Raw genomic sequence first — 19,118 nt, 5'->3', positions numbered from 1 at the left:
GGACTCTGACCATGATCTGACTCTCCCTTTTACCAGTAAGTACATTTTCTATGGTAAGTATACATGTGGCTATATGTCTGTTGTTAAGTTTGTGTTGTCACTTTTTTTTCCCCTAATTTTCATTCTCACAAAGAGGCTATCATAAGGTAGACATGCCTAATTGAAAAAAGATCCTTTCCACTAAACTATGTGGGAATGAGAAAAAGAAAATCTGTATACCTAGTAAGAGATCAATTGGGAAATTCAAAATATTATCACCAATTACTGGTGAGCCCCAAAAGCACTAGCAGTGTATTCTGAATTTCTTACAGGACCACAGTATTTTAATAATGAATTCTGGGCATTGTACAGGATTGTACAGTGATCAACTATAATAGAAATGGTTCTTCTCGATGGTTAAATGATTCAACGAAATCCCAATAAACTTTGGCTGGAAACTACCATCCAAATCATCTATATGGAAACATAGTATTTTCACTTATTTTTTTTTCATGTTTTTTCCATTTTATTCTGATTTTTCTCTCCCAATATAAATATGGAAAAAAAATGAATATACATGTATAAACTGAAAAAATAATAGTTTACATATATGGGGAAAATAAAAATAAAATTTTTAATTAAGTAAATTAAAGTATAAAGGTGTGTGGGACTGCCCAAGAGGACCTTGAGGTCCTATTCTTAACCTTTTCAGGCTGAGCTGTGTCAAAAGGATCCTCGTTGTCAGAGAAAGTGAGTAAATTAAGTGAGATTAAAGCAAAGAAAGAAAGTTGTTTTTAATCTCAATTTTTGGCTTTCTGTTCCATTTGTGTTCATCTGTGTGAGGTTTTCTAAGATTAGCTTGTTATGTAAGAGAATTGACAAAGCAGGGGGAAGAGGAAGGAAGGCGTTCTGGAAAAAGGTTTTCTCGCTGAGGGCTTTTTTGAAGTAAAAGGCCCAGTTTTTCTAAAGAACTCAGAACTGTAGACTGCAAAGGATTGATGAGAGAGCTATGTTAAGATTTTTTTAATGGGCAAGTGAAGTGAAATTCAAATTCATCTGAAGTGAAACTAAATAGCCACAAAAGATATTGTTCCCCTGTGCCCAAAGAAAGACAAAAGGGAAACAGGGGCAGATGTGGGGGCTCCTTTCTGAAAAACAGCCAGTTTAAGAACAGGGATCAATAGTGATAGCAAAAGGTTTTGGATGACCTCAGAAGTTCTGAGGTTGGGTGTGGCATTGTGAACTATTTATTATTTCAAAGTGAGGTTGAAACTGGTGAAAGTGGGACAGTTTATCCCCAGGCCTCGGCTTGGTCAGGATTTTACCATTCTTAAGAAGGAGATAATGTGGGGCTTAAGTCAAAGATTCCCCATGTTGTGTAGAGTGAGAGCTGGGGCCCTGGATTCAGGAAAACCCAGGAAGGGATGCTGCTTTGACTGTTTTCCATACTCTTCGAAGGAGGTTTCCTCAAAATGACATAACCTAGGGGCCTCTACAAGCATAGAGTTGTTCCAAGACTACTGAAACAATTTAAGCTGATTGGGAAATCAACATCAGGAAAATCTCATTGAGCTGGATGAATGGGCTACAATAGAAAATCAGTGACAGGTGGAGTTTAAAAGCAACCATATCAATCTGATATTAGATTCAACCATAATTTTTAAATTAATATACTATGTTTTTTATTAAAGTCTTTTATTTTCAAAACGTATGGATAATTTTTCAACACTGACCCTTACAAAACCTTGTGTTCCAAAATCCACCCCCCTTTCCTCCCACTCTCTCCCCTAGATGGCAAGCAATCTGATATATATTAAACCTGTTTTTAAAAATATATATTCATCCATAATTCTCATTTCCTGAACATATTTTAAGCCAAAGAAGTCCCCCTTCTCCCTCTAATAAGATTAGCTTCCTCAAGTTGATAAACAAAACAAGATGGAAAACAAAAATGGAAGCTTTGTACAAAAGCAAACACAAAAAACCCACCAAACATCTTTGACTTTCTACCCTGATCTTTCTTTCATCATAGGATTCAGAAAAGTTCTGGAGAAGAGCTGCCAGACAATTTCATTTCTAATCCATCATTAGTGAATGAAAAGCTCTGTTCTCCCATGTATTTAGGGGGTTCAGTATCAGACAGGAAGCTGCCTTCCTCTATGAAGCAGGTATTCACACCCAATGATTCCCTGAAAAAGGGCAGCGACTTATATTTCTGCTGAAATGAAAGGTTCATTTACTGACTGAAAAGATAATTTGACAATCATTCCTAAGGTACGGCTGGTAGGAGCCAATAGAAAAAGGCCCAATCACCAGAGAAGGAGGGGATTTCTATCTCATCTCTCTGAGGCACCTTTAGAGACAATTCAGAAAAGCTTGGAGGTAGAATTGAGGGAGACACTCTTCAGGCAGACCCTGATACAGGAGACAATCACTAGACACTAGAAGAAGCTTGGAAAAAAAAAGCCCACTGTAAACTCAAGAAAACTAGTCCCCACGGAAAACTGAGTAAATGCCCAAAGGACTGGGGAATGGCTGAATAAGTTATGGTATATATGAATGTAATGGAATTTTATTGTTTTATAAGAAACTGATTTATAAGGCTGATTTCAGAAAAGCCTGAAATGACTTACATGAACTGATGCCGAATGAAGTGAGCAGAACCAAGAGAACACTGTACACAACGTGATGGAAAATGGGCTCTTTTCAATATTGGGGTGATTCTAGGCAATTCCAATAGACTTATGATGGAAAGAGCCATCCTCTAGACAGAGAATGTAAGTGGATCAAAGCATAGCGTTTTCATCTTTTTTAGTTGTTGATTTTTGCTTGTTTTTTTTTTTCTCTTTTAACCTGATTTTTCTTGCTCAGCGTGATGAATATGGAAATATGTTGAGTTTCACATATTTAATCTATATTGGATGGCTTGCTATCTAAAGAAGGGGGGAGAGGGGAAGGGAGAAAATTTTGCAACACATTTCACAAAGGTGAATGTTGAAAACTATCTTTGCATATGTTTGGAAAAATAAAAAGCTGGTATTAAAAAAAATTAGCAAGCTGACTTCATGACATGCACTAATGTTAAGTGAAGTGAGCAGAACCAGGGGAACATTGTACACAGTAACAGCAAGATTATGTGAAGATCTATGATAGACTTAAGTCTTTTCAGCCGCACAGTAATCCAAGACAATTGCTAATAGATTTGGGATGGAATAGCCATCTGTATCCAGAAAAGGAACGTCTTTGGGACTGAATGAAGATGGAAGCATACTATTTTCATTTTTTTTTTTTTTTTTTTTTTTGCTTGGAGGGAGGGGTATCTCACTTTTTTCCCTTTTCTGATGTTTCTTTCACAATATGATTAATAAGGAAAAAGCTTAAAAAAAAAAAAAAAAAAGGAAAACTAGTCCTTGCAATAAAGATTTGAGTGCAAATATGAAGAGAGAAAGCATTTGGACGCCTCCCAGGACTGGAGAAGCAAGGAGTTACTGGCCACCCCTTTATAATAGTCTAAGATTATGCCCACTCATCCCAAGAATGCCTCTGATATTGTAAAAGCTTTTTTTTTTTTTAATTATTCTATTTTAGTAAATAATAACATAAGAAACAAAACCTTACTGTGAAAAATGCTTGTTGACTTGATTAGGGGATGTAATTGTCAGCCTCTGACCTGGGAATAAAGCGTGCCTTTAATCAATAATTTTAAATTGAATCTGCGTTTTGCAGGGAAAGCGCTTGCAGCTGCTCTGTAACAGAGGGGGAGGTTTCGAGGTTCCACTCCACCAAGCCGCGGGGGAACTGCCTGGAGAAGAAACCGGCGAGGAGGACTGGGCCACCTGCAAAGTTCCGCAGCTGCACAGGCTTATTTTTTCCCTTTCCACCTACGAGCTTTCTAGTTCCTTCTAATTTGACGAGAGGATCATTTAAACAAATGTGTCTCGATTTTTCAAAATTCACGTAGCAGAGGGTGGTTTCGATCCACCGACCTCTGGGTTATGGGCCCAGCACGCTTCCGCTGCGCCACTCTGCTCAACGAGGAGACGCACTTTGAATACGCCCCTATCACTGATTCTCCACTTAGCCTCCGGGAAACAATCTATTGTCTGGGCTTAGGTGGGAAGCAGCCGGAGAAACTCCCTCCCCCGAGGTCTTCCTTTTCCCACTGCGCTAGCGGAAAAAGGGAACACGTGTGGCCCAAATGTTAGCGCTTCCAGGGATGACCCGGAGCTGGGCCATGGTGAGGGGCTCAAGTTTTGAGCTCTGCACCTGCTTCCCCATTGGACTTTCTTAATTTTGCTCCTTGGCTCACAGACTCCTCCCCTAGTTCTTGGATAGAACGGGCAGGACCAAATAGGAGAAAATTTAATGGTCAATAGATGTCAGATCTCCTCTAACCAATCAATGAATCAACAAGCATTTATTAAGGGCTTGCTGTGTGCAAGATAATAAGTCAGGATTTATTTGTCTGCTCGGATGTGTGTGTATCCGCTCAGACGGGGAAGGTGGCCGGACGGCACAGCTGGTACCGGGTCCGAGGCAGGGTTGGATAGCACACGCTGTTGTGCAATGGCCCACATGTGAAAAGGTGGCAGCAGGTGCGGGCGTTTCTGCGTGGGGGGGCTGGCTGAAGAACAGCCTGCCCGCCTCCCAGAGCCTGGCTGCGGACGCCGTGGTTTGTGGTTCTGGTAAGGCGGACCTCGAAAGGGTTCCCTGCTAGAAGCCAGTATGTGTTTCTAAGGAGACGGTCCGTGTCTGTGGCTTCAATTTCGCGCATTCACCTTCATTATTTCTCAGCATCCGCAGTCAAAAAAAAAAAAAAAAAAAAAGGCTTTGTAGTATTTTCAAAGTCTCAAGCAGCCCTTGTTCTCATAGCGACCACGTGGCCTAATGGATAAGGCGTCTGACTTCGGATCAGAAGATTGAGGGTTCGAATCCCTTCGTGGTTGCACTTTTTCAAAAATTTTTTTGGATGGTTAATTTCAGTTCCTTACCTGATTCCCAGAGCGGAGCCGGGAATTGGGAAAAGCCTGCTGGAAATTAAAGGCCCCTTTTTTCTTCGGTCTTTGGACCGTTTCTTAACTCACCGGGCAGAAGCCGTTAACAGCCACGTGAGCTAGAGATAAGGGGTGGGGTGGGAGGCGCTCATGGTTCTGAAAACCTTTTTTCAAAGGAAAAGACTTTTTTTCTAAGGCTTCCAGTCCTGATCCCTCGAGACAGGAAATTTCCATTTTTTCCAACATCTGATCCACAAGTACTTCGGAAGTCTAATATTACTCACTGCTGCTTTCTTTCTTTCTTTCTTTTTTTAAAGATAAAATCTTTGTAGCTTCCAATCTGGGAGGCCAGAACACAGTTATATAATGGAGAATTCCGGATAAATGAGTGTACTGCAACCTGGGGCTGCTTCCCCTAGCCTGTCCTGGTCCTCAGGATACTCTGATTCTTCCAAACAAAGGGGAGTTATTTCACTAAGTTTTGAGCTGAAATTGAATTGCATGGTTTTGAGAGTGATACAACCCTCACTTCTCTTTCTCACCATCCCAGACGATGCTCCATCAGTCTGGTCCACAGGGCACCGATTAGTCAATAAACAAGCATTTGTTAATTTCTTATTATGTGCCAAGTACTGGACCAAATTCTAGAGATGCAAACAAAGGCTAAAAATAGTCCCTGACCTCAAGGAACTCCCATTTTAATGAAAAAGAAAACAATAATAATAATAGCTTGCATTTATATAGCTCTTTAAGTATTTTTTTTAATGTCATTTGATCTTTGACAACCCTGGAAACTAAGTGTCATTATAATTTAAAAAACAAACAGGAAGGCTGATATTAAGTAATTCTCCCAGGATGACACAGTTTAAAGGGCGAAGATCAGATATGAACTGAAGGCTTCCTGGCTTGAGCTCTGTCCATCACACCCTGTAAATATATAGAAGTGTGCAGAATATGTAAAAGTGGAGGGCATCTTGCCATCTGTCCTCCTGCTCCACCAGTAGCACGCCTGAGCCCATCTCCTCCTCAATCTCATGCCGGAGGGACGATAACCTAAAATTAATTCCACGTTGCTACGGGAACACACCTGACAAGGTCCCATCCTCCTTCCAGCGCCTTGCCCAAAGCCACCTTTCCTGGTGTGTCTAGTGTGTGGTGTGAGACACCCGGTAGACCGGAAGCGCCCTTTGTGTTCCTAGAACTCAGCTCAGGGCCCGGCACATATTAAGGAGTTTAACAAATGCTTATCGCTTAAAGGATTGAACGCAATGAATGAAAAACTCCCAAGTCTGACATTTACCAGTGTATGATGATGGCAGACCTAGTCTACTAGAAAGGGTACTGGGTTTGATGGCAAAGAACCCAGATGGAGATCCAGTAACGTATCTCGGGGTGGGGTCAGGACCTGGGAATCCTTGATTAATTTGATGAGACCAAATTACCTGGAGATTGGAGGCGGGTGAAGGACACCTCCCCAAGAGGGTGGAGACGCTCTAATTGGCATTTTGCTGATAGGACACAGGGAATTCCAGCTGATTACCTAGTTGGAACTCAGGAAGTCACTCATCTCTGTCTCTCTCCCTCTGTCCCTTTGTCTCTCAATCTTTCAACAGATAAGTTCAAAGTTCAAAGAAGAGAAAGGAAAGCAACTTTCTGGTCCCAGAACCAATGAAGCTGAAGTGCCATTAAAAAAGCTCAAAACAGACTCTAGTTTTTTTTTCTTTAAAAGTCCAAGATATGGGGCAGCTAGTTGGTGAAGTGGCTAGAGCACCAGCCCTGAAGTCAGGAGGAAATCTGGCCTTGGACGCGTAACATTTTCTGGCTGTGTGATCTGGGCAAGTCACTTAACTTAGATTAGAGAAGATTAGAGAAGAAATATTTTCTTAACTGTTTTTTAAGATTATAGACACATGGGAAAGAACTAGGAAACTTAACACCCAGTAATAGCAGTGTTGTACAAGGATCATCTCTGAATGACTTGGCTAATTTCAGCAATAAAGTGTCTAAGAAAAAAAAAATTTTATTATAACTTTTTATTGACAGAACCCATGCCTGGCTCATTTTTTACAACATTATCCCTTGCACTCACTTCTGTTCGGACTTTTCCCTTCCTTCCCTCCCCCAGATGGCAAATAGTCCTATACATGTTAAATATGTCACAGGATATCCTAGATACAATATATGTGTGCAGAACCGAACAGTTCTCTTGTTTCACAGGAAGAATTGGATTCAGAAGGTAAAAATACCCTGGGAAGAAAAACAAAAATGCAAACACTTTACACTCATTTCCCAGTGTTCTTTCTTTGGGTGTAGCTGATTCTGTCCATCATTGATCAACTGGAACTGAATTAGTTCTCTTTGTCGAAGAAATCCACTTCCATCAGAATACATCCTCATATAGTATCGTTGTTGAAGTATATAATGATTTCTTGGTTCTGCTCATTTCACTTAGCATCAATTCATGTAAGTCTCGCCAGTCCTCTCTGTATTCATCCTGCTGGTCATTTCTTACAGAACAATAATATTCCATAACATTCATATACCACAATTTACCCAGCCATTCTCCAATTGATGGGCATCCATTCATTTTCCAGTTTCTAGCCACTACAAACAGGGCTGCCACAAGCATTTTGGCACATACAGGTCCCTTTCCCTTTTTTAGTATCTCTTTGGGGTATAAGCCCAATAGAAACACTACTGAATCAAAGGGTATGCACAGTTTGATATCTTTTTCGACATAATTCCAGATTGCTCTCCAGAATGGTTGGATTCATTCACAACTCCACCAACAATGTATCAGTTCCCAGTTTTCCCACATCCCCTCCAACATTCATCGTTATTTTTTCCTGTCATCTTAGCCAATCTGACAGGTGTGTAGGGGTATCTCAGAATTGTCTTAATTTGCATTTCTCTGATCAATAGTGATTTCGAACACTCTTTCATATGAGTGGTAATAGTTTCAATTTCATCATCTGATAATTGTCTGTTCATATCCTTTGACCATTTATCAATTGGAGAATGGCTTGATTTCTTATAAATTAGAGTCAATTCTCTACATATTTTGGAAATGAGACCTTTATCAGAACCTTTAACTGTGAAAATGTTTTCCCAGTTTGTTGCTTCCCTTCTAATCTTGTCTGCATTAGTTTTGTTTGTACAAAGGCTTTTTAATTTGATGTAATTAACATTTTCTATTTTGTGATCAGTAATGATCTCTGGTTCTTCTTTGGTGATCCAAGAAAATTTCAAAGGACTCGTGCTAAAAAATGCTATTCCCCTCCAAAGAAAGAATTGATGGAGCCTAAATGGAGGTCAAACATCCTGTTTTTCACTTTCTTTTTTGGATTGGGTTTTTTGCTCTGGGTTTTCATTTCAACTTGACTTATATGGAAATGTTTTGTATGATTGCACATGTATAACATATCAAATGGCTTACCATTTCAGGAAGGAAGAAGGGAAAGAGAAAAAGACAAAAAGAATTTGGAATTCAAGATTTTTTTTTTTAATGTTAAAATTGTTTTTATATGCAATTGGGATAAATAAATATTTTTAAAATAGTTTTGCTTTTTTTTTTTTTTTAAGATTACAGATAGATGGAGAGACTAGATTGTTCCTCTCTTCTATAGCAAGATGGAGGACTACTGTTTTAGAATGCTGTGTGTATTGTCTAGATTGTAGAGAAGGAAAGTATCCAGAAGTGGCTGTAATATATTTTTTAAAGGGCAAAATTAAAACTTTTAACTTTTTGTAGCATATGATGTGAGTTGTTGGTATAAACCTAATTTCTGTCACATTGCTCTCTGGTTTTCCAAGTGGTTTTTGTTGAATAACAAGTCCTTAACTTGGGAATTGTAGTCAGAGCTCCTTGAGTGAAGGGACCATATTATGCCTTTGTATGTTCAGGTGCAGTCCCTGCCTAGTATGTGCTTAAAATATATTGGTTGTCTTGAGTTGATGATATTTGTTGCTATATATTATATTTATATTATATTATATTATATATTATATATATATATATATATATATATATATATATTTTTTTTTTTTTTTAACCAGGACCAAATAATTTTGATGGTTGCTATTTTATATTCTAGTTTGAGACTTGGTATCATAGAATTTGTTCTTAAAAATTGGGTGCTGAACCTAAAATAAGAAATCTTTGTTTATGAGGAAATGAGGTTGTCAAGATGAACTAGATGCCCTTTAATGACCCCTTTCAAATCTAACTCTACATAGGAAAGAACTCTTATTTCTGCCAATTTATTAGCTTCAACACTCTGCTCCTCATTTTTCTGTTTTGTATAATGGGACTGCTAATACCAGCATCGCTTTATTTCAGAGGAGAGCCTTTTGGAAGTAAAGTCCTAAAGAATAATAGAATTGTATCTTATTTCAGTAAGTGAGATTGTAAAAATAATTTCCATACATGAAACTGAGAAAAGTAAAAAATATTCTTCCATCACACATTTTCCCTCCCACTCTCTTGGATTTCTCAATAATATCTAGTTCTCTTTTTTATGTATGTTTGCTTGAAGGAGTGTATCAGTGTGAGAATGGTAGACAGGAAAGGGTGGAAAGGTGCAGAACAGAAAGACAGAGACAGAAATGATTGAGATTTGTAATGAATGAACCGATAACTTTCTTGACTGAGAATTCCTCATTGTTTCTTGGGGTATTTTGACACTTGACTTTTTGCTTGAAATATGTCTCAACCACTAATTCATTAATTCTCAATCCCATTAATTCAAGGAACAAACTAGATAAGTAAATATAGGATATAAACTAGATAAGTATATATAGGATATCCTATATAATATAGGATATATTGGCTATCCCAAGCTAGTAAAGCTTATAATGACACTAAAACTTTCAAGGACACTCTGTATCCAATATAAATACGTAGTTATACTGAAGGGACCGTTAATAATTGAAATAAGATCACCTATCCATTGGAATATAAAAGTAATATTGGATTAGTTGTGAAGCTCAAATGAGATCATATTTGTAAAGCCCTGATCAGATTTTAAAATGTTATTTAAAGGACTAAAATGAGTAGAAGGACAGGTGAGAGGAATCCTCATTCCTACCTTCCCTTCATCTTGTTCTTTCAAGATTTGGGGGTTTAAGGCTGTGGGTGGTACCAGGAACAATTCAAATGAGAAACATGGGAGAGAATGTCGCTTCTTTATAGAAAAGCCTTCCAATGTGGCTCAGACCTGAGATTTGGCCGTGGATCACCGACCATCACATAACAAACCTCAGAATAACATTCATAGATCTATAATTTCCTCAACTATAAGATGGGGATAATAATAGCATTCATCTTAAAGGGTTGTTGGGAGGATGAAATGAGGTAATATTTTAATAGCTTAGCACAGTGTCTGGTACAAAGTAGGTACTGCTGTGTAAGTTTGTTCTCCTTCCCACTATAGAGTCACATGCTGGGAATCGGTTCTTAAAGCTGTTGTGACCTCCTTCTACTCAATTTCAAAAGCCTTGAACCATCCTGAAGCTGACAGCCTGCTAAAACTCTTGCCACATACAACCTTCCCTCACCCACTTCCTTTCCTTCTCCCCCATCTCAACCCGCAGAAAACCCACAAGAATGTGTGAGAAAAACTTCAACATACTTTCCCCTAACTGCCAGTACCTCCTACCCTATTTTACCTTCTTTGTATTTATTTTGAATTTTTTCTGTATATATGCATATAGCTATATACTTGCATATATATAAGTATATATGCACAAATACACATCTAGCAGCTAGTTTAGTGTCAGGCACACTGCGGGTACTTAATAAATGTTTATTAGTTAATTGACTGACTGTCTTTACCTTCTGTCAGAGTCTTTTTTTCAGTCATCATAGATAGATATAGTTCACTCTCATCACATAAATACAAAATATCAAAATATCCAAAACATTCAGAACAGAAAGTAACCAGGATTTAGGGGACACCAACCCATATGTGAATCATTATTTCATTTTTTTCCTACTAATTACCTAAAACAAACAAACAAAAAAATCCTGACTACACTAACATTATCATTTTCAAAACTTTGTTCTGGGACCTCTTCAGATGAACTCTGATACACTCTAGACAATAAAGTGTCTCATAGTTTTCTCTGTTTTCTGTTTTGGTTGAAGAAATGGGTGGTATGTATTCTGGAGAACAATTTGGAATTATGCCCAAAAGGCTATCAAATTTTGCACACCCTTTGATCCAGCAGTGTTAATACTGGATCTATATCCCAAAGAGATCTTAAAGGAGGGAAAGGGACCCACATGTACAAAAATGTTTGTGGCAGCCCTTTTCATAGTGGCAAGAAATTGGAAACTCAGTGGATGCCCATCAATTGGAGAATGGCTGAACAAGTTATGGTGTATGAATGAAATGGAATATTGTTGTTCTGTAAGAAATGATGAGCAGGATGATTTCAGAAAAGCCTGGAAAGACATATAAATTGATGTTAAGTGAAGCAAGCAGAACCAGGAAAACATTGTACACAGTAACAATCAGATTGTAAGATCATCAACTATAATATATCTAGCAACTCATTGATCCAGGGCAACTTCAATAGACTTGGGATAGAAAATGCCATCAGCATCTTTAGGAGGATTATGGAGACTGAATGCGGATCAAAGCATACTATTTTTACCCTTTTTTTTTTCTTTTTTTTTTTTTATTTCTCATTTTTCCTTTTTGTTCTGATTTTTCTTTCCCAACATGGCTGATATGGAAATATGTTAAAAATGAACGTATACATATAACCTTAAAAAAAAATAAGAAATAAAAAGAAATGGGCGTTTGTGAACTGAGATTCACAGTTTGTATATATCTGGTTAGAGAGGAGATTACCAACCCCTAATTCCACCTGGGACTAAGTTCTAGCTACCGTCTGACCCTTCAAAAAATAGATTTCATTGCTATATAGAGGCAGTGGTGAAAATTGGGGGAGGTAGAAAGAGAAGTTTTTTCCTTTTTCTTCTACTATTACTTCTTTCTTCCTTTTCTTCTTTGTCATCATTATCTTCATCATCAAAAGGAAAGATGGAGTAGTTTTCCCAGTTCCCTCAGAGTCTTAAATTTTCTCTCTGTCTGGCTTCTTATAAGAATGCTTTGGTCTATCTTCTCTGATGATGTGATTAATGTAGGCAATTTCTGGTTGCAAATGATGTGTTTGGGGTTTAGCACCAAATGATGAGATTCCGAGCACCAAATATTGGGGCTCGGTCATGTGAAGAATTCACAATGGCCATTCTCTTTGGCAAAAGGTAGATTTATTTTTTTAATTATTTTTTTTGTATTTTAATTATTTTTTATTATTTTTTGTGAATATAAATATATTCACATATATTTTATTTTCTCTTGCTTCTGGTGCAGTTTAGTGAGCATGAAAGCAATTGAGAAATTTTGAAGGGAATTTTACTGAAAAACAACAAAGTTAATTTACTTATTTAAATATGCTCATGACTGACTGATGAAAGTTTGAATACTATTCCAAGAGGATGAAAATTTCTAGAATGCACACTACTACAGAAATAGATGGAATAGTTCACATACTATGATGAAGATTTAATATCCCAACAAAATATGTGAAACAAACTTCAGTAACATTTAATAAAATATAATTCAATATAATTAAACATAAAGCCTAAGGTAGATTTATTTAAAAGAGGTTACAGACAAAATGAAGAGACACAATAGACACCAGGAGTCATAAATATGAAATAGAGCTGGGAGAGCATATAGTTATCTAGGAAAGATGTTTAAACAATTAATGATGGAAAAGACAAGTTCCCTCTTGGAACTCACAATAAACTAGGAGAAAGGAAACACTCTCTGAGGTTGGAATATGCCCTTAGCTGGCAGGCTAAATCTATAGAGGAGTTTAGCACCCTAAAAGAGTTAGTTAGATAATTTCTACCATGTTTAATATGTACTGGATTTGTCATCTAGGGGAGAGCGTGGGGGAAGGGAAAGAAAATTGGAACACAAAGTTTTGCAAGTCCACGCATGTGTTTGAAAAATAAAAAGCTTTAATAAAAAGAATAATAAAAAGAATTAGTGAGCTATAAGAAAGAGAAAAGAATAGAGGCATGGTGGGGAATGAAAGGAGAAACCCTACAAAGCAGAGTATCCGATCCAAAAAGTGGACTGATCCAAAAGAGTCCAACAAAGGTGGTGTGAGACATGGATAGATTTATAGGGGAAATTCAACCTCAGGGGTCTGACATAACTCAGATTTCTGACCAGAACTGGCCAGCCACAACCTCCACAGAGGGTGGACTGTGAGACTAAACTGATCCCCATCAGTGGTCTTCCCTGCCTGCCTCAGGGAGCAATTTCATCAACACTTCAATCTTGAGTCTTTCTCTGCCAACTGCACTCAAGTTACTCAGGACCTCATCAGCAGAGAGAGTTGTAGATTTAGGAAACCTTAAATCCTTATAGAATAATGAATTCAATCAAAGAATCTTAGACTTGCTAAGTCACCTAGTCCACCCCTTTCCTGAAATACAAAATCACTCTTCCTCATCCCAGAAAAGTGACAATGACTTCCAGAAGCCAGGGAAGATTTCATCTTCACCCCAGAGCAGTCCCCTCCACTTGGAGACAATTCTAATTAAGAGGAAGGAAGGTCCCCATTATTTTTCATTGAAATCTGTCTCTTCTCCCCACACTGACACTAATTCTGCCTTATTAGGCCAAACAGAATAGATCTAATCCTTTTCTATAACAAAGCTTTGCAGACAGCAAAGCATAACATGGGCTCCTTAGCTCTTTTTTTTCTTCCAGTTTCACCTAAAGGTTTTTATAAGATAGGGTTTCTTCAAGACTTAACTAGCCCGGCTTTATCCATTTGTAACTTTGACTTCCAAAATGTGTTGCCTAGGATTGAACATAATACACTATATATGGCCACCTTGTTGTTCAGTCCTGACTCTCTATGACCTCATCATGAGGTTTTTCTTGGCTAAAGCTACTAAAGCTTTTTAGGTAAACATACCAGGTAAACAAAGGCTGAGTGTTTTGCACAGAGTCATACAACCAGTATATGTTTGAACTCAGATCTTCCTAATTCCAGTTCGAGCACTCTATCCACCCAGTCACCTTGCTGCCTCCATATGCCTTCAGCCAAGGTGAAATGCAAGTATCACCTTTCCTGTTCTGGACTCAGTCAACACAATCAGAGAGACTATGAGTTCTTTTGGCTGCCACATCACTACCCAACTACCCCTCGTAAACTTAAATTCAAACTTTTTTTTTTTTTTAATAAAAAATGGTTACCCTAACAATGCCTCAGGCCCATCCAACAGCAGAAGAACTAGACATTTTCCCCTATTACATTCCAATTAATTATCTTTGACCCAGATCCAGGCCAAGGCCTTGCAACTTGTGACCAAAGATAAGATTGTTATTGAGACTTAAAGGCTTTCACAAAAAGAATGAAAGAAAGTGATGCTGAAAGCTTGAGGCCAGTCCAGGAGGATCCAATGAAATAATATATTCAGAGGACTTTGCAGACCTTTAGTTGTGTAAATGCTGATATTTAACGGTTCCTGTGAATGGAAGGAAGGAAAAGAGATTTTATACAGCACCTACTAAGTGCCAGATATTTACAAGCATTCCCAAAGAGATCTTAAAGGAGGGAAAGGGACCCACATGTGGAAAAATGTTTGTGCAGCCCTCTTTGTAGTGGCAAGGAACTGGAAACTGAGGGGATGCCCATCAGCTGGGGAATGGCTGAATAAGTTATGGGATATGAATGTTATGGAATATTATTGTTCTGTAAGAAGCAATCAGGAGGATGATTTCAGAGAAGCCTGGAGAGACTTAACATGAGCTGATGCTGAGTGAAATGAGTAAACAACAAAATTATATGATGATCAGTTCTGATGGACATGGCTCTCTTCAACAATGATGAGATGATTCAGATCAGTTCCAATTGTTCAATAATGAAGAGAACATCTACATCCAGAGGGAGGACTATGGGAACTGAGTATGCATCACAACATAGCATTCTCACTCTGTGTTGTTTGCTTGGATTCTGTTTTCTTATTTATTTTCCTTTGGATATGATTTTTCTTGTGCAGCAAAATAATTGTATAAATATGTATACATATATTGGATTTAACATATATTTAACATGTTTAAAAAAATTTTAAAAAAAGATATTTACAGGCATTGTGTTATTTAGTACTTATAATAACTCTCTAAACTTGGTGTTACAGTTATCCCCAGTTTACAGTTGAGGAAACTGAGACAGGCAGAGATTATGACTTGCTCAGGATCATACATCAAGCAAGTGAGAGGCAGAATATGAATTCAGATCTTCCTGACATTGGGAAGCTACAACCAGAAAAGTGACTAGATCTTGGGCACCAGGTCTCTGGGCTGTGGCAGAAGGTAGAAAGATCAATGATGGTCCTGTCCCAAAGTTGCTCCTTAGCTCTGGGACCATCGCTTTTGACTCTCCATTCATTCCTTTTGAAGCTGAGGGAGATAGCTGAAGTCTTCTCTACCAAATGACCCCAAACTAGGGCAGCAGCCAGAACCTCCAAGACTAGGGCAGCGGCAGAACCTCCAAGACTAGGGCAGTAGCCAGAACCTCCAAGACTAGGGCAGCAGCCAGAACCTCCAAGACTAGGGCAGCGGCAGAACCTCCAAGACTAGGGCAGCGGCCAGAACCTCCAAGACTAGGGCAGCGGCAGAACCTCCAAGACTAGGGCAGCAGCAGAACCTCCAAGACTAGGGCAGAATCCTGTACCTTCAAGACTAGGGCAGCAGCCAGAACCTCCAAGACTAGGGCAGCGGCAGAACCTCCAAGACTAGGGCAGAATCCTGTACCTCCAAGACTAGGGCAGCAGCAGAACCTCCAAGACTAGAACAGCGGCAGAACCTCCAAGACTAGGGCAGCAGCCAGGACCTCCAAGACTAGGGCAGAATCCTGTACCTCCAAGACTAGGGCAGCAGCCAGAACCTCCAAGACTAGGGCAGCGGCAGAACCTCCAAGACTAGGGCAGAATCCTGTACCTCCAAGACTAGGGCAGCAGCCAGAACCTCCAAGACTAGGGCAGCGGCAGAACCTCCAAGACTAGGGCAGCGGCCAGAATCTCCAAGACTAGGGCAGCGGCAGAACCTCCAAGACTAGGGCAGCAGCAGAACCTCCAAGACTAGGGCAGCGGCAGAACCTCCAAGACTAGGGCAGCAGCCAGAACCTCCAAGACTAGGGCAGAATCCTGTACCTTCAAGACTAGGGCAGCAGCCAGAACCTCCAAGACTAGGGCAGAATCCTGTACCTCCAAGACTAGGGCAGAATCCTGTACCTCCAAGACTAGGGCAGCAGCCAGGACCTCCAAGACTAGGGCAGAATCCTGTACCTCCAAGACTAGGGCAGCAGCCAGGACCTCCAAGACTAGGGCAGAATCCTGTACCTCCAAGACTAGGGCAGCAGCCAGAACCTCCATTACTAGGGCAGCCGCCAATAGCTCCAAGACTGGGGCAGTGCCCATACCTCCAATACTAGGGCAGCAGCCAGAACCTCCAAGACTAGGCCAGTGTGTCACCTTCCTTCGTGAAGTCCACACCTCCCTTACTGAAGCAGTGGGCCAATGCCACACCCAAAGTAGAAGCCCAGTCACTGGGACAGTCCTGGAAATTCTATGGACCAGGAGTTCTAGAGAGAGGTTCATGGTCCCATCAGAGTGCATTTGGTTGATTTCCTATACTTATTCCAAACGGACAGAACCATCAATTAGCTGAAGAGGCCACATCCATCATTCCATGGGGCATGAACATTTCCAGAATGGAGGTTCTAGACTTGCAAGATTTCAGGAAAGGAAGAGAGTACAAGGAAGAAGAAGGGGCAGATCCAGAAAAAAAGGTAACCTATTTCCAGAAAAGACTGGCATGTTTCACCCCTCCTTCTTCTGAAACTCCAAGAGTTTCTTTACCACCAACATGTGAGTAAACAAGAAAGAAACAAACTAAAAGCTTGGAAAATTGTTGTCCTGACCAGCACAAAGTTCTTATCAAAATGTAAATCAAGCTTAATCAAAAGGTGGTGTGGCCAATGAGCTATGGGGCATCTGCTTTTTTTTTTTTTTTTTTTTTAATTTTTTTATTTAATAATTACATTATATTTACACTCATTTCTGTTCCGATTTTTTTTTTCCCCTCCCTCCCTCCACCCCCTCCCCTAGATGGCAAGCAGTCCTTTATATGTTGGATATGTTGCAGTATATCCTAGATACAATATATGTTTGCAGAACCGAACAGTTCTCTTGTTGCGTAGGGAGAATTGGATTCAGAAGGTATAAATAATCCGGGAAGAGAAACAAAAATGCAGATAGTTCACATTCGTTTCCCAGTGTTCTTTCTTTGGGTGTAGCTGCTTTTGTCCGTCATTTATCAATTGAAACTCAGGTCTCTTTGTCAAAGAAATCTACTTCCATCAAAATATGTCCTCATACAATATCGTTGTCGAAGTGTATAATGATCTCCTGGTTCTGCTCATTTCACTTAGCATCAGTTCATGTAGGTCTCTCCAAGCCTCTCTGTATTCATCCTGCTGGTCATTTCTTACAGAACAATAATATTCCATAACATTCATATACCACAATTTACCCAGCCATTCTCCAATTGATGGGCATCCATTCATTTTCCAGTTTCTAGCCACTACAAACAGGGCTGCTACAAACATTTTGGCACATACAGGTCCCTTTATGGGGCATCTGCTTAAGCATCCTTTTGCTCAAATGCATTTAGTACCACGAGGGATGTATTTATATCTGCAAAAAATTTTAAGAGGAATGAGGATGTCCCCGGGAAGCCTGAACACAGATGGGGAAAAAATTAGGACAAATAGAGAAACAGAGGGGAAAAGTGAGGGAGAAGAGATACAGCTGAGTATGTTGGTCCTTTCCTTCACGTCCAGGTTTATCACTCAAAAAATACTTTTTTAGAGTTACCCCTAGTGGCAGTCACCTCTTTTTTCTCCCACAATGTTACCAGTTTGATGTCCTTGGTGATTTTTTTTTAGTTAATTGAGTTTAAGTGACTTGCCCAGGATCACACAACTACTAAGTGTCTGAGGCTGGATTTGAAATCAGGGCTTTCTGATTCTAGGTCCAGTGCCCTATTCACTATGCCACATCACCTTGCTGCCTCTATCCTGCCTTGATTTGAAAGGAAGAACTTATCTATCTCCAGGACCAATAGAATGGAAGTTCCCCTAGTACCCAGCGCAAGGCCTGGTGCATAGTAAGCACTTTCAAAATTCCTTTGGAATAAATTCCTCAAGTCTGTCTGTTTTTAGGGCATCCCAAACCAAATAGATCTAACTATATTTTAGTCAGCTTACTTCTCAGGCTCTTCCATCTATGATGACTTATCCTATTGATGGGGTACTAGTGGCAGTCAGAGAGTTGTGGAAATCCACTTTTGGTCGATGCAGGTCCTTGGAAAGAATTCACGAATCCAGAGAATTTTAGGTGGCAAAAATGGAAGTTTATCGTTGGAAGAAAAGTCAGCTTTGCTAGAAAAACTGACTTCTTTAGTGGCAAAGACCTATTAGGGAAATGGAGGCTGGCACTGAGAAAAGAATATCTTCTCAATGGGCAACTACCGCTTTGGACATTCTGCAAAAAATGAGAGAGCAGAAATCTATTTTATAAGTAGATCTTGGTGAGGGGTTGAGGGCAGTTTGAACTAATCAGACCAGAATCTCCCAATTGAAATTACTTTGAAGGCTTTTTTCCACCTGAATTTGAATGGAGATCTGGCTATATCAGTGGAGGTGATTTGCCTTAGAAATGACCCAACTTGAGAAGCTCTCTCACAGATTCCACGGAGCCTGGGAGGGTCAGGAATCAAAAGGAGGGCAGAATTTCAGAATGTTAATTTTACAGATCAAAAGGGGACCATTTTTTATAGTTTACTCACATCTTCATTATGTCATGATTTTACCAGTTCCATTTAAAAGTAAATTTTTAGGATAAATAAGGGCTGTAGCTAGATCTCTCATCAAAGGAAAAAGGCCCTAAGTAAAGACGGACATAAGAGAATAGAGCATTCATGGTCCCCCTTTCTGATAAGGGAGAATCTGGGTCCAGATTCTGGAGCATTATAATCTATTTTATTT

At 39.4% G+C, this 19,118-nt stretch overlaps 2 non-coding genes across 2 annotated transcripts; one reads left to right on the top strand and one right to left on the bottom strand.

The window, feature by feature from the left end:
• Window positions 1-3,937: 3,937 nt before the first annotated feature.
• TRNAM-CAU (transfer RNA methionine (anticodon CAU)) lies at window positions 3,938-4,009 on the bottom strand. Its single transcript has one exon. It is a non-coding gene; the product is annotated as a tRNA-Met (tRNA).
• An 843-nt stretch (window positions 4,010-4,852) lies between these two features.
• TRNAR-UCG (transfer RNA arginine (anticodon UCG)) lies at window positions 4,853-4,925 on the top strand. Its single transcript has one exon. It is a non-coding gene; the product is annotated as a tRNA-Arg (tRNA).
• Window positions 4,926-19,118: the final 14,193 nt, after the last annotated feature.

This window comes from Antechinus flavipes, chromosome 2 (assembly GCF_016432865.1).
Source record: "Antechinus flavipes isolate AdamAnt ecotype Samford, QLD, Australia chromosome 2, AdamAnt_v2, whole genome shotgun sequence".
NCBI lineage: Eukaryota > Metazoa > Chordata > Mammalia > Dasyuromorphia > Dasyuridae > Antechinus > Antechinus flavipes.
This window is presented reverse-complemented; position numbering and strand designations above follow the sequence as displayed.